The sequence below is a fragment of the Panulirus ornatus genome, chromosome 8 (genome assembly GCF_036320965.1).
Source record: "Panulirus ornatus isolate Po-2019 chromosome 8, ASM3632096v1, whole genome shotgun sequence".
Taxonomy (NCBI): domain Eukaryota; kingdom Metazoa; phylum Arthropoda; class Malacostraca; order Decapoda; family Palinuridae; genus Panulirus; species Panulirus ornatus.
This window is the reverse complement of record NC_092231.1, coordinates 10,163,197-10,180,696: the sequence shown is the minus strand read 5'-3', so window position 1 is coordinate 10,180,696 and position 17,500 is coordinate 10,163,197. Positions and strand designations below refer to the sequence as shown.

General features: G+C 46.9%; 1 protein-coding gene across 1 annotated transcript in view; it reads right to left on the bottom strand.

The window, feature by feature from the left end:
* The window catches only part of LOC139749701 (uncharacterized), a 24,400-nt gene extending 16,224 nt beyond the window's left edge, over window positions 1-8,176 (bottom strand). Inside the window, exon 1 of the mRNA XM_071663854.1 lies at window positions 8,013-8,176. The gene's annotated coding sequence lies outside the window, so the exon portion shown is untranslated. The remainder of the gene's footprint in view (window positions 1-8,012) is intronic.
* Window positions 8,177-17,500: the final 9,324 nt, after the last annotated feature.

Below are 17,500 nucleotides of genomic sequence, written 5' to 3'. Positions count from 1 at the left end.
ATGCGAGGTTTGTATACACCTATCCCTAAAAGGATCTATTTTTCACATTATTAGACACAGTGCCCTGGTCTGTGTCCAAATCTTTGGCCATCAGTTTTAAAATTCACACGACATACCCAGAGAGGCCAAAGCGCCACGAGTACCTAAGGCCAAGCAGTGAATGACCTGGACAGCCCACCAACACTTCACGACACCTCAAGATCCGCGTATGAGACATTCCAGTTCCTCCCCCGAGAGAGACAAAATACGATAATGGGTTCCGGTAAGACGGAAGCCTGGCGGGCAGGGTGGGTGATCGAGAGGCTAATCTAACCTGGAGGAACAATGGAAGCACGAGTGAGCGACGCTGGTGGTGAGGGGAACAACATTCACCACCAGGAGAGGAGTATAATACGTAAGCTCCGTCGCCACCGCCTCCGCCTCCGCCAGCATCCACACCGGCCGGACAGGTTGCCACATCGTCTAGACCATCGGCGGGGTGAGGAGACGGGTCTGCCTGCCTGCGAGTGCGCCTGCCCCCTCTACCGTGATGGCCCGTCAACTAAACGTATGGAGGGGAGGCAGGTCTACACTCTCGTGAAGACCCCATATCTTTAAAACTTTTCCCGTATCGCACACAATACTCTTTTCAAAACTTCTGTATGCTGTCAGCATTCATAATACCATTAGTAGTAGTAGTAATAGTAGTAGTAGTAGTAGTAGTAGTAGTAGTAGTAGTAGTAGTAGTAATAGTAGTAGTAGTAGTAGTAGTGTGTGTGTGTGTGTGTGTGTGTGTGTGTGTGTGTGTGTGTGTGTGTGTGTGTGTGTGTGTGTTAGTCCATCCATGCATTATGCCTGACCCCTTCCCCTTGCAATGTAAATAAACAAGGTCCGACACACGTAAAACGTAGCGATACAACCCCCATATCATGCTCCCTCCTCAACACCAACAACCGGAATTATTGATCAATATGAAGAGAGAGAGAGAGAGAGAGAGAGAGAGAGAGAGAGAGAGAGAGAGAGAGAGAGAGAGAGAGAGAGAGAGAGCAACCTTCTATGAGCACCGGAGGCAAATCCAACCATCGGTCGAGGCCTTACAACATAAACATAGGGGAGGGGAGGAGAGGTTACATCTATCTTGTGCCACTCGCCTTCGTGTTCGCCAGGGAGATTAAAAACCCCGGGCTATACCCATACATCGAAGCTCCGCAGCGCAAACACCGGAGTACGAACGAACCCCTTCGAGCGCTGAAGGGGACGGGTGGTGTGACACCGCTCCACTTCCGTGGGGGAGACAGGGATGACGGTGATCAAGAACAAGAGGGACTTGGGGAAGGGGGGGGGGATGAGAGACTCAGCGACTGCCCAAGATGAAAGGAAGGAGAGAGGCAACACCGGTGCTGGTGAAAGGTGAGGGAGGAGATTGGGTTCCATAGACACGAGGAGAGGGAAAGTGAAGAGGAGACTGGAAGGTGATGAGAATGGTGATAGTACTAAGGAAGTGAATGTACAAGGGTCTGGGAGGGAGAAATGTAAACGTGTGCAGCTATCTATCTATCTATATATATATATATATATATATATATATATATATATATATATATATATATATATATATATATATACTGGAAAGGATCACAATTTTGCGCGTGGACTCATATGAATATATATATATATATATATATATATATATATATATATATATATATATATATATATATATATATATATATTTATATATATATATATATATATATATATATATATATATATATATATATATATATATATATACTTTCAGAAGCATTATACATGACAGCTAGAGACTGGATGTGAGCAGATAAAGTCGATCTTTGTTTCTGGCGCTACCACGCTGTCGAGGGAAACGACAAGTAAGGGAAAACAAACAAACACGCCCACAAACGCTCACACAAGAGAACGAAGGACTCACGTCAGAGGGGCCTTCTCAAAACGAACTAGGACCATCTCTGGCGTGCCGCAGGGTTCTGTTCTGGGACCACAACTCTTCTTGATCTATGTGAACGACCTGTGACCATAACGAGTCAGTTGGTCACGCAAAGGTCATGGAGGGAAAAGCGAGGAGGATTGCATCAACCCACAAGGGGACCAGAACAGATCTCAAACCTAGTCTGTAACACGGTTGATGAAATTCAACGCCAATAATTGTAATGTAATAAGGAAGGGTCGGAGTGAAACACGGCCTCGGTCTGAATATCATCTAGCAAGAAATCAACTGAAGCAATGTGTGTGTGTGTGTGTGTGTGAGAGAGAGAGAGAGAGAGAGAGAGAGAGAGAGAGAGAGAGAGAGAGAGAGAGAGAGAGAGAGAGAGAGAGAGAGAGAACCTTGGAGGTCGATATCGTCTCTTAACTTGTCGTAAATATTAGAACTGCATTAAGCTCATGGATAAGGAAATATTCAGCAAAGCTGCTCACATCCTGCTACTTGTGTGCCCCCCACCACCACTAGCAAGACCAAGCAGTACTCGGCAAGCTGCCATGTCACATGGTTGGTTACTCTCTGGCCGTTGGGGGTGGGCCGTTTTGATACCTCTTTCCCATCACCTCGAAAGCTCTGGAACCCTCTACCCTCCCATGTCTTTGCCAAAAACTGATAGGTGTTACTACTTATGACAGGTGTTTCACTTCCTTCAAAGTCCGTAAATACTTCCCTCTCTCTCTCCTCTGCTTCCGTTTCATTAATCTCTCTATATTTCAATTAAGGCCCGGCCTTCATGTGGAATTTTTGTCCGTCACTGGAGCTTCCAACGTAAAAAAAATAAAGTCAGAACTAGAGTATGCTTCCCAAATTTGGTCAGCGCACCTAAAAGAACACAAAGAACTAATAAAAAAAAAAAAAAAGAAGTCTAGAGGAAAGGAACATAGATGGTCCCAGAACCAAGAGTGTGAGTTAAGGGGAAAGGTCAAAGGCCGTAAGGTTGCCCACCGCGGAAGAGAGAAGAGTGAGGTGTGACCAAATCACAAATTGAAAGTTTTATAATAGTGACCAGTGAGGTAGGCGGCCAACGATTCTTAGAAGGAATTGCAGATAGAAGAACCAGAGGACATAATGTGATATTAAGCGAGAGAAACTTGTTAAAAATACAGAAGGAGGTACTTCTCCAGTATGAGAGAGGTGGACGAATGGAACCTAATGAATAAGAAACTATTAACTGTGGACAACATACAATAGTTAAAAGCATAAGAAAGTGAAGAAAGTTCACAAGATGGGGCCCTAACTGTGTAAACTTCCTCCCAGTACAGGACAATGTTTAATAACACACACACACACACACACACACACACACACACACACACACACACACACACACACACACACACACACATACACACACACACAGGTGACGTCAACAAATAAAAAGTTCTTTGGAAGATGTGGGTATAGAACATTCAGTGAACTTGAGATGTCAAGCTTGAAACTTAAGAAAAAAAAAAAAAACATGAAGCCCTTATCCAGTATAAGAGTGCTGAATGACTTGGATAAAATCAATGAAGACATGGTTAATGCATTCAGCAAACATAAACACAGGAAGTCGTGTGATGGCAGACAATGTTCAAGTAATGGGACCCCACGAGTGTACAACTCTTCCGTACAGTAAAAACAGGTGATTAAACATATACTGTGCTACAATCTATAATTACACATATACTGTGCTATCTATAATTACACATATACTGTGCTACTATTCATAATTACACATATACTGTGCTACTTTCTATAATTACACATATACTGTGCTATCTATAATTACACATACTGTGCTACTATCTATAATTACACATACTGTGCTACTTTCTATAATTACACATATACTGTGTTACTATCTATAATTACACATATACTGTGCTACTATCTATAATTACACATATACTGTACTACCTATAATTACACATATATTGCGCTATTTATAATTACACATATACTGTGCTACTATCTATAATTACACATATATTGTGCTACTATCTATAATTACACATATACTGTACTACCTATAATTACATATATACTGTACTATCTATAATCACACATATACTGTGCTATCTATAATTACACATACTGTGCTAATATCTATAATTACACATATACGGTGCTATCTATAAGTCTATCTGCCAGCATAAAACTATCTACCGAAGGCGAGAATGCCCACTTAAAAGAGCATTTACGACGCGCACTTGCCAAAAGGTAGTGCTAGCGCGTAGCGTTCACCGCAGGAAAATCTCTCGAGTTACGAAGAACGAGTCGTGTGAGGTACGTGCAGTCAAGTGGTGCATGCGAGACGGGGAGAGAGAGAGAGAGAGAGAGAGAGAGAGAGAGAGAGAGAGAGAGAGAGAGAGAGAGAGAGAGAGAGAGAGAGAGAGAGGAATCGCATCTCGTATTGGCCTTTCTCTGGTTTTACACAAAAAATCCCCCCAGATCATCTAGCGAATCCTCAGGCTCATGTATTTTCCGTGGAGGTGAAGCGTGTCAACACAGACGGTAAGGCAGTGCTGAAAACCGAGCTCTTGAGTGACACGATATGATTCCTGAGCATGACAAATACCATCCCTGGGTGTGGTGTAGCCTTCACTCCGCCCCAAGGCCAGGCCATCACACACCCACACCCAAGGGGTCGTACCGTCGTGCTCAAGTGGTCGTAGTGTTGTGCACATGCGGCTAAAAACAGCAAAAAAAAATATCATGAGACAATCACAGACCCACTGAGGAAAATATATTCATAGTTTGTAGTGTTTAGAGCAAGTTCTTAAACCTTATCGCAATACACACTAACTTCTCTTCGCCTGCATCTGCGTACGTTCAATTCCACTTACTATACACCATATAATCATCTCGTGCATCTCTCTCCTCGTGCTCGAGGTCGTACCGTCGCGTGCATGGGTCTACCGCTGTGCATGAGGGTCGTACCGCTCAGTTTAAGGGGGTCGAGAGACTATCTCCGTGTATCACGACCACCTCCAGTCACCATCACCACGCCCACAGGCGATGACAGTAGTCTGCTCCAGGGTCGTACCGCCGAGCTGAAGGGGTCAAGCTTCTCCACGCCCACCTACGTGCAGTAGTCGATACCATCACCACCACACCAATGACTGTGGTGGTCTTATACTCTACAAGCCTCTTTATCACACTCAGTATCCCTAACCTGCATCGTCGTCATCACCACGACGGTCACCAGCCACACCGGTCAGTAATCATGACATACAGAGGACCTCCAGACGTGCACGCCTCCTGCTATCAATAAACCTCACGCCACCGACGCACTCTGCCCAGTAACCCGAGCATCATTATGTAATCCGGACACTGCCAGCCCGGGGACGACTAACTGATCACCAACGCCAACACGTCATTGCGGTACACACACACACACACCGCCTCAACTGTACACGAGATAAGCTCTCCCCCTCTCTCCTTACGTTCATAAACCCCCCATAAACATCACCCAAACCTTCACCCTCCTTTCACCTACATTCTCCTACCTCCCCCAACCTCCCCTCACTTACTACCCACACTTCCACTCAACTTTTACTCTCACCTCCTACCATAGCTCGCCTCTTTTGGCCTCGGGTCACGGGTCACGACAGAGCACCAAAAGAAAGTGATCTTTATGTGAGCTCTGGGTTAAGACAGTCACACTACCAGGTAGCCTTTAGCAAGGGTTTGGTCACGCCCGCACCAGGAATCAGGGAAGTATACACAATGTCCTTTATACATCAAGGTCAGCCGGAGCTACGTCGTTGTTTACATAAGTTCCTCAAGTACTCCCTCAACCATCCCACCATCTTTCATTCCCTATCATTCACAGCTGCACCTGTGTCCCTACCCACCCACCCCCCCTTCCTCCTCCTCCAAGCTAATTCTCCAGAGCCCAGTCATCTCCTATAGCCTTCACCAATTACTATTTCCTCCCTCCCGCACACTCCCAATACTACCTTAATCATTCCTGCTTCCTCTAATCTCCATCATCAACTCCCACCCTCCCCCTTGCACTACACCTTGTCCATTCCCTTCCCAAAGCAGCTGCTCCACCTCTCCAAGAGCTTCCCTCATCCCTCCCTTCTAAATACCCTCAATATTCATTCACACGCAAGACAATGACATAACGTCGCCATTACACGTATCTTATCAACAAACTGTTCCACTCACTGGTAGCTACCCCAACTACTGTACCACGAGACTCGTCCCTGGGTATGATGACCCACATTAGGCAGGTCAAAGGTCAGGCCAATCATACCCAAAACTCGTTCTGTCATGCTTGAGGATCGTACCGTTGTGCTCCGGGGATGAACCCAAAGAGTGAACCTCCTTACTTAAAAGATTCTGAACTTGACTCTTCTGTTATTGGCAGTGCCTCACCACAACAACCCGTCTGTATTGGCTCGCCGTCAACCCAAGCCTTACAAAAACACCTACAGTCATCCAACGCCACATCCCATGAAGGGCCGGGCCACCATTGCGAGACAATTAACCGTATTACCGCAAGAATCAACACTAAAACCAAACACCAACTATATGAAAACACCCAGCCGGCCTCCCCTACATCAATGCCACTTGCAACATCCAAATCAGTCACGTGTAACTGCAAGGCTCGGCGATAATGATGGAATGGTGGGGTGGGGTGGGGGTAGTAGAACATCAACCGTTTCACGTACAAGAATGCAAAATACTGGTATGGCGCGGGAGGGGGGGAGGAGGGATCGGTACATGCCACAACTCGCTAGCGGCGAGTCTCCTAACATGTCTCCAGGACAGATCCAGGACACGACGTCGAGTCTTCTTGGTATCAACCACCTGTTGACCATGCTGCTGGCTCCCCGTCTTGGTAACGCCTAGGTATTTGGCTCCTCGCGACTGCTGGCATGCACTATGCAGTTGGCATCGTGTCCGGGCGTGCGTTCATGTCCCCCCTTTCTTCCCTCCCCTTCGCTCATATCAATTATTCAAAAGCAAAATGACCGTCTCTTGACCAAAGCGAGGTAGAGAATAAGAAAATATTTTACACCATTACATTTCATGTAAGGATGCACCATTACAATCTAAACAAAAACATTCCTTTTCCTCCGATAAATACCTAGTCTGCTTTACCCCCCCCCCCCCCTCCCCATTTCCTTGAATCGGCTTACTCCACAACAACAAAGGCCATCGGTACAACAGTTGCCAGGTACTCATCAACACCGAGGCCACAGGAATCACACTGTGGTGTTCGTGAATGACATTTTGTGTTATATATATATATATATATATATATATATATATATATATATATATATATATAAAAATATAACTGGTGTGATGAGAACATGGCATGTTTTCTTACGGTAATGAATAATAATAAAATAATAATAATAATAATAATAATAATAATAATAATAATAATAAAATAATAATAATAATGATAATAATAATAATAATAATAATGGTTTGATCCATTCAATGATAAAAAAAAATACTGGAAGAAAATGGGCACAGTATAATGAGGAAATACGAATAAAGAATTAGTGTGGTTTAGAAATCTATACAACAATGGGGAGGCAGGGATCTCTTAATATCCTGTTAATGAAATGCAGTGTATTACTGGAATACACTGCATCCAATACAGTTCACTGTATGCAGTACACGTATACATTGTACGTTTCTAACATTACTACTAATCGATGCTCAGTGCGAAACAATCAATGAAACCTCTTCGACAATTTTAAACCATACATTTTACTTTTCGCTCCATCCTCACTAATTTCTGCGTAAAGTTTTACACATTCCTACACCCTCGACAAACACACCGAAACGTTTTACCTCTCAATCCTTGTTAGTTACAGATGAACATTTCTCCTGCTTCTATATCTTCGTTTGAGATACTTAAAGGCACGAGTTAGTGACGTCTGAAAATGCAAAATACTGATACCTTTACAAAAAACACATTCAACACGGGACATAGCCGCCAAGCCCTTAGCCAAAGAACAACACCCTAGCCACGATACGCCAGGTCTATAAACATCATCACCTGTTTATAAACACACACCACCCTAAGACGAACTTATTGTTTTCGTATCAGTTCGACTAAATCTGCAGGAGAGTTAATTGATCCTATGTGACTTGAATGGACACGCGCACATAATGTTAACACTAGAGGGAATCTCAAGTGACTGGGCCATTCTAGTCCCCTCACTCGGTTACCGCGCCAGTATCTTGCTTGCCTTGAAACGATGCCAGCCAGCTAGCGGGCTCGGGGCCCAAACTGTCGTACTGACGAGTTCCCACTTGGGAGGGGCTTACCTTCACTCTAATCTACACGAGTCAACAAAGCACTTCCTATGTGTAACTACGCAACCTTAGACTGTACCACTAAGAACATAAATTATACAAATCTGACTTTTTACACATAAGTTTGACAATTCGTATAAATACAATCACACAATCATGTCATGGATTAAACAATAGAAATATGAAACCCTTCTGTACCATGACTTAGATCACGTAATCCTGCAAAAAAAAAAAAAACGAAAACGTTTAACAATGGAATTTCCTGGACGACTAAACATTCGCAGCATACGTAAAAATTGTCAGAATAATCGTTAACAAAGGACCACTAACCATTGCATTCATGAGAATTGTAAAAACCAAGAGTGAATGATAATACGCAGTGGGCGCCACAAATCTCAAGGTAACACAAATAATATAGTTATCGCTCGAGTCCTTGTGCGAACAAAACCACGATAATAAAAAACGGGAGTTCCTGTTTAAAAAGGGGAGCGGGAACCCAGTGTGACAATTATTCAAGGGAGCGTTGCTACCTGCACCAAGAGCAGCAAATGTGAAACATCTTCCCCTGAAGGTAACGGGACCTGAGGGTGGTGTGTGGGGGGTGTGGTGACCAGGCCACACGTGTCCCCAACACTGCCATCCTGCTCCTCAACAACACGGGAAGCTGACTGACCCATACCACGCAACCCGCCCCACACTCTACGGCTTCACCACCACCACCACCACCTCTGCAAAAAAGGGGGGATAAAGCCTCTCTCTCCTCGCTCCCCCACACTCTTCCTACACCCACGAACGCTGTATGACGAGAGACTGAGGGAAAACTGAGTGTTGCAAGCTGGTACCCACTTAGGCAAAAAGATGCGAAGCTTGAGGACCACGGCAAGACCTGTGGTAAATGATAACCTGGCCTCATGACCTGACCTTTACAAAAAATATCATCAAAACCTAGACTATCTTACCCTAGGGTCGTACCATCGTGCTCATATGCACTAATGAAATATCACACACGGCCGCTTATACCTACCAATTAACATCTAAAATCTCGGAAAGCACGCACAGGTCTCCTAGCTTTTATTTAATGACCGTCCATCAGTCGACGGGCAATAACTGTACAAGCATGCATGCACGCCAGGCCGGACTGTATATGCAGCTACTAAGACGCACAGAGCAGGAATGAGGGGGTATGGTCAAGCAAGAGCACAGACCACCTGACAGCATGCAGAGGGCCATTACAGGAAGAACAACGGGACGAGTTAAGGAGAGGCCACGCCAATCACTTGAATATTACAAGGAACAAAACAATATGCGAAGCAAGGCTACAGGAGGGTCGAAGAGACGAGCAGGACAAGAGATAGTGGTACGGGGGCAGCCTGCCACGCCACAGCACGGCGAAGGACACCAGGTAGGATACTGGAGGACATGCACCACCCAGGCAGTGTTTGGATCACACGCCACCACCAGACCTGGACGAGACGACCAGACTTGACCACACACGGTTATGGAGGGATAAAGACCACGGAATGCAAGAGAGTACGTCAGGCAATACAAGGGTTTCACATGACACTGCACCGTGTACAACACACTCAGATAAACCTTTGGTAATGACGGCGAGAGGCCGAGTACTGAGTCGTGGAGAGTACGTGGATGTGGACGGGAGGCATGAACGACGTGGACCGGGTAGTTGACGGAGACTAGGATGTGGAACAGGACGGGAATGGGGTCATGGATGAGGACTAGGACGGGAATAAGGTCATGGATGTGGACCGGGACGGGAATGGGGTCATGGAAGTGGTCCAGGACGAAATTGGGGTCATGCATGTGGATCAGAACGGGAATGGGATCATGGATGCGGTCCAGGACGAAAAATGGGGTCATGCATGTGGATCAGAACGGGAACGGGATCATGGATGTCGACTGGAACGGGAATGGGGCCATGGGTCCAGGATGGGAATAGGGATAATGTATTCAGGTCGGGAAAGGGGTCATAATGCGGACCGGGACGGGAATGGGAACATGGTCGTGAACGGAGTCGTTTATATGGACAGGGTCGTCGCTGGGGAGGGGGAGAGGTCGTGGACGGGAGTGGGACGAAAGCAAGGGAAACCAACATATCTCAGAGAACTGAACACAACACGACGATGAAACGACATAATATCAGCACCTGGTCTGGCAGGGACATGGAACATCACTCGCCACACAGGTTTCACACATTCACCATGACTTGGTAACCTTTCAACACGGCGCTTCAACCCTTCAGGTATGATGGTCCGGCCCCGACCAGACCGCGTATCATTCCCAAGGGACACAATGTCGTGCCGTCGTGCTCAAACTGTCGTGTTAGAGGGGCTAATCGGACACGCTCCATCTCTCCCTAAAATAGTTTACAATCACGAACGAACAACAAGGGAGAAGATCATAAACAATGTGTTGTAAGTGACGCACAACAACAACGATAAAAGAGGGAGAAAGTGACAACACTGGCCGGAGCAACTGGTAACACTCAAGAATGGCTGGTAAAAACCCAAGTGGAGAGGCTGCGTGCAAAGGAGTCCACCGAAGCTACCTACTGCATTCTGAGGGGTCGGTTACTGCCACCTTGAAGGGCGAACCAAAGTCAGTCAGGAGCGGCGCATCGTCTCCCCGGACCTTCTCAAGAGCGGAAACCTCGTCTGCCTCCTCCCATGGCTCCCCTCTCCCATCATACCACTCACCTCCCTCTCCTTACCGTTGTACGAGAGCCCCAAAGTACCTACATCCATTCACCGTAAACCCCAAGCCCTTAACCACGCATTCATCGTAATCACCGACCCTACACCTGCCTTCCACTGTAACCTCGGGGGAGCAGAACACACAGCGGCCATCCCGAGGCAAGATTCCACGAGGTAAAAAGCGACATACCGACGAAAGACGTTCGTGGCCATGGGAAACTATGCAACAAAGGTGTCTTCATGAAGACGTGAGGAAAACACTCACCAAGAGATGTTCTCTCCTCCGACACCAAGGGAGACACGTCCTCATCCTGGTTGGGGAGAAACCAGCATAACGGCTAAAAGAAAGAAGTAATTTCCTGATGCTGGGGCGCGTCATCGCAGGAGGCACAAAGCATGTCATTTAAAAAAAAAAATAAAAGTACAGCCATGCCATTACAGAAAATGAAGAAGCCAACAGACATTGTAATACGAGTGGAGACGAGCAGCAGGTGTACAGCCCTCCTTAAGGCTAAAACTCGTTACCAACAATGACTTGGAAGGTACCATCACCCGGCCACTGAGCTTCGCTGCCCTTCCAAACCCTAGCAGCAGGAGAGTGGTCTTCCAGAGTGCTGGGAACCACGCAACGTCCCAGCTAGGGGTTCCACTCAGCTATCTGGACGTGGGGCAGACGACCAGAGAGGTGTTCGTGTCAACCATACAACTGGGACAGCTGCTACACGCACCATGCCTGCTGCACTCATGACCCCCACAGTTGCCTTCCATCATGTGTAGCAATACCCCACAGCCAAACTCAGGGTCGGCCGATAACAGAACAAAAGGATGGTCAGCACCGCACAACACTCCAAGTTCATATTACAGAAAACATGAGCTCCGTAAAACCCTTCTCCACGCAGTGATGCGTCACTCCTTAGTTTCACGGTTCATTCCCCATCGCTTCTTGTTTCCTCACTCTCTGCCTTCACTCTCCGCTCCTCCTCAAGAGGTGTCGTGTACATGCGCGAAGTTTCCAACAGCGTACGGTTCCTGCTCCACCTTGGCTCCTCGAGTCTTGTCCATTTCCCTGTGCACAGCCTTCACCACTCTCATTATCCTGACTTACTGGCTTCCTCGTCTGAAATCCTGTATTTCTTGACGTACCTAACTTATGACGGACCCGCTGCCAGGATCACTATTCATGTGCGTGGTCAGAAGAGGGAGTATAATCTCAGAATACATTATCATGTTCAACACACATGTTAAATTTTCAATTACGCAATTCATCTCACCTAAATAATGTACTTGTCACACGACTACAAGCAGGTGCTGGAGATTCCCGCGGACCGCGTTCCAAAACCGACTTACGAGAATCTTTACAATAAAGATGAAAGCCTCACAGAACCCTAAGAAGTGTTGATAAAAAAAAAAAAGGTGGTGGTGGGGGGGAGGGAATCCTTCAAACTGTAAATATGTATTTTCTCCCTCCCTCCCAGGACTCCTGTCAGCACTTACAAAGCGGGAGGGAGCATTTCCACGGTTGCGGCTACCACTAGCCTCATTACCCGAGGTAATTCAAAGCAGTAGCAGCAGCACAAAGACTCAGCTGTCAGCGGCAACCTAGGGATCTCCGGGACACCACGCAGCATTTAGCTCGACTGACGTCATACTCTGCCTCGCTCCTCTCCGCACAAAAACACATACACGAGTACGCACCACGCTCCCTGAGGGGGTATGTCACCTCCAAGACATTCATTAAGAAGTCGTATCTGTTTTTCATTACGCATATTACTGCCTTGTATCGCTTACCTTATTGGCCAAACGGATAATAAGGGGGCTTGTTGTTCGTCGCGCGTCTGGCAACTACGCGCGAGGACAGATCCAGCGACAACCTCCCACCCAACCCCGATCGTGGGTAATCGGATCATGGCTTTATCAACCATCCCTTTGCATATTTTTTACCGATCATCCGCTCGGCTACACACCTAAACAGAATCGCTATTTCAGTGTCAACAATGAGCGACAGACATGGAAAGCATAGAACATGCGGTGGGTGTCGGAAGAGACAAGACAACCTGGGCGGCTCACGGCAGGGTTACTTTACCAGGCCCGAGGTAGGTACCCGACGATGTTTTTTCCTTGAACGGGACACGTCCCGGCCGGATATCTAATGCCGGAGGCTGCCTGCCACTTGCTTAGCAAGCTACAACCATCTATCTCCTCACCTGGTAATACTGTGTGTATCAAAATCAAATACTACGCGGTGAAAAAATTAAGCCACACTATATATATATATATATATCTTTCGTTTCATAAATTTCATTGGAAGTTTCATGACTTTTCCGATGTCAAGAAAATCAAATCGTCCCATACGAAGTGCCTCTCCGTTTACGGTGAGTATGGCTCATGTGACGACCATTACATACAAGAACTGAGGAAAAAACTACATTAGTATCTACCTACGTAACCAAACCAGTTTGGTCCGTCAACCTATGATCTAAGAGAGTCTAGAAAACTTGGAACTAACCGGTGAAACATCTTAGAAGGATGTACGACCCTTTGAGCACGAAGGAACGACCCCTTGAGTAAAGCGGTGCGACTGAAGAGGTCTGATGGCCTAGCCTCTGACCTGACTCTCAGGGGTTATGTTATAGACCAGGGCTTCATACGCAGGAGTTGTATCAACACTTCACAAGACTGTGTTGTAAATACATAAGTTATTTCTGGTAGATATATTCTGATATATTCTTATCAAGTAAACATACTGTAATGTAAGTTGCAACGTAGAACAACACACACAAACACACACGCCACACCATACGCAACCACAGCTGCCGAGACTTAAAACCTCTTGGGCCCGACGGTTCACAGGCTTCCTCCTCCTCCTCCTCCTCCTCTCTCCTCCTCTTGCCTCCAAGGTACAGCCAGGTCAACGAGAACAACAGGTGGCATGGGGCTTGGATAACTAGCCGTAATTCGTGCGTCCGGGAGTGGCTGAACCTAATACGGGGATCCGGCTTAGCCTGACCCTCATTCAGGGACGGCGTCAACTAGTCTCAACACTTCCAACTAGTTCGACCTGTCGGATATCCATCCACCTCTCTGTACCTTTACTCAGGTCCTGATACTGATCTCGGGGTCTGGACCGGCTACATATGGCCCGAGATCAGGGTGACCGTGGTGATGGTGGGAGCCTGGCTAGCCTTAACTCAAGGGGTCCCCCCCACGGCTGGCTGGCCTCAGATGACGTACGGTACAACTTACTGACAAAGATCCACCAACAAAAAACAGACCCTTCGAGCATGACGGCAGGACCCTTGGGTCACGCCAACGCAGCCATGGGTAATACCGTCAACCCAGTAAGTTTAGAACAAAGACTCTGCATAACTGTAAGACTCTGCATAACTGTAAGACTCTGCATAACTGTAAGACTCTGCATAACTTTACAGGGCACGAGCCTCCGTGGTGTAGCGGTTATCGTTACTAACCAAGAACCAGAGCGGACCAGCCCGAGGGTCGATCGGATCCGCATGGGTTCGAATCTTGGGCGTGGCAGTCGGCCTACATACAACCCATGTATTCATCCTTCCTCGGGGCTGGTCGATATGTGGGTACCTGGCTTAGGCTCGTGTGTATGTACAGATATAGATAGATAGATACATAGATAGATAGATAGATAGAGAGAGAGAGAGAGAGAGAGAGAGAGAGAGAGAGAGAGAGAGAGAGAGAGAGAGAGAGAGAGAGAGAGAGGAATAAAGATATGGTTACATTTATACAAGATTAAGAGACGGGTCAAGACGAGTGTGAAACTCTCCCTGTAATATATAAGTAGCCAACACAAGACCGTCACACACACAGGCTTCCCAGTACTTCTACACGACTTGCAAAAACCTGTCGCTTGCTGACGGAGGCGGCAGCGAACACAGGAGACAACCCGAAGCCAAGGAAATAACTTTTACATGACCAACGTGGTTCTCCTTCGACCAGGCTTCAGTTTTAAGAGCATAACCCTCATAACACCTCATGTTCCTGGCAACAACGGACGGCAGAGGACACATTCCGGCAACAATGCTGAAACTACGCCCGGAATTACTGATCCATCATAAAGGCGAGGGTTCGTTGTGTTACAAGCTTCGTATCGTTACAACTGACACGTTAAAAGAATGTACCTACGAGCGACACTGTCCACGGCGCCCCAGCGGTCTCTCCCTGGTGTCGAAAATCTCAGGCAAGACGCTCCTCCTCATCCATGATTCTGATGATGAGGGATCAAGATTTCACGGACCTTCCACACCCTCTCGTTAATCAAGTTATGTCCAACCCCTCGAACACGACGGTTCGATTCCACCAGCACACGATCTTGTCATCCTTGAAGTCGACAGCGCGAACTTCTGGATCTGACGGCACGGACATCATATCCCACGGGCACATAACATCGTGATAAAAGATGTCGAATGATCCTATAAAAGGAGAGAGAGGGAAAAAGTAATAATCTTTCGTGCACGCCTACACGAACCCTTGCGTCACTTATACTCACGGCGCAATGTTGGGGGACCATTTCTGAACGGATCGATGTCGATGTATGAGAATGCCAAGCGTGCATGTGTGTGTGTGTGTGTGTGTGTGTGTGTGTGTGTGTGTGTGTGTGTGTGTGTGTGTGTGTGTGTAGATCGTTGAGACATTCCCGTCGTGGCCGACCAGCCACTAGGGAGGCGTCGCCCCTCTCCTCTCGTGCTCCACGCGGTGAGCGCGGAGCCCCACGCCCCAAATTCATCAGTTGCCCTGCATTCCTGGTAGGCGCTTTCCCTGGAACTTCCACCACCCTACGTGCGTCGAAGCATACATACTCACATACACTTAACAACGCATTAAAATGGTTCGTTTTCTATCACACATGGAAATTCATGGTATGTGTTTTCAATGGCAAGTGGGGAATGCACGACACCGCATGAACGGGTGATTACGAGCGATATGTTACCTGTGCCACTGGGTATATACTGTGCCGTGAAGGATGTCCACGAAGAAACAGATGTGGGGGGGTTGAAGATGTTCTACCAGGACGCTACACGTAGCATTCACCGCTCACTCTGAAGCTACAGGGAAAACGGTGAGCATAGCGTTTCTGGTCTGAACATTTCCTCGTTCCTTACAAGAATACTGACACGTTCCCTGTCCGAATACTACGGGGTTGCTTGCAAGAATATCGAAAGTTCCTCGTCAGAATATTGTCAAGTTACTTGTGCGAATATTATTACCACAGGTTCCTTGTTAAGATCGTCGACCTGCTCCGTTTGAGCTTCTAACCCTGATGGCGCCAACCACGCAGACCATCATGCCACCGGGACAATACTAACACGGCACTGGTCAGATGGCCAAGACATGACAGCACCTGACACCTCTTAAAATAACTTATCAAATATGCCATCCAGAACACTAGCCTCAAACGCTGAACTAATAAGAAAAAAAAAATCGTGTCCTAAACTGCATAATGAGAGGCTTAAGTTACACACGCTGCAAGACGTCTCACAATGCTCTCTACTGTACCCACAAAAACAACAACAACAACAACAACAACAACAAAGAAAGAATTAACCAGCAGCACCTGGTTAGGTGGCGGGGCGGCCTTCACCTGTCTGGGGAGAGAGAGAGAGAGAGAGAGAGAGAGAGAGAGAGAGAGAGAGAGAGAGAGAGAGAGAGAGAGTATTCTTACTCTCTTAAAAATAACCACGGCGACATTTTGTCAAGAGGCAGGTGCAGCGCGTAGCACTCACCGCATGCACACTCTTGTGTTGACATCAACCTGATGGTCGCCTGGAAACCCGTTCTCATCGATGTACATATATGTCTGTTCCACATATCTTTGGTACACTGCCCCTGTACTGCTGTACAAGACTTAACGCTTCTGTCTCTTTCCTCCTCCGCGACGCTATTAAGGTCGCGACCCCATTCTACAGCCAGGCAGAGGTCACCCCCTGTGTTATCGTTTCTTCTTTCTAGGATGTGTGGTTACGACTTCTATTCAGCTTCTCACGACAGCTCACGGTGTTCGACTCCCGTCGATCCTGCTTTGTTGTACAGCGTTCCTGGATTCTCTCCCCTGGCTGGTGTCCAGTAAGCCGAAGCAAAATCCCTACCGACGTCTAGAACATAACGATGCAGATTCTGCCTGCATGACAGGGACGGCGCGTAGCGCTCACCGCAGGTCGTGTTCACTGCATTATACATTCCTGTGTGCGTGGAGAGAGACAGAGAGAGAGAGAGAGAGAGAGAGAGAGAGAGAGAGAGAGAGAGAGAGAGAGAGAGAGAGAGAGAGAGAGAGCACCGACGACGAAATTTTGGCCACAAGCGATACAAGAAAGTCATCATGTAAACAGCTCGATTTCAAACTGTTTCATTTCTCCTGGACCGGCAATTTTCACCTCAACTTTCTGAGGGCCAGAACAGCTGTTCATTCCACCCATAGGGGAGTTGGTCGATCAAATGGGTACCAGGCTCAGGCTAAGGTATATATATATATATATATATATATATATATATATAT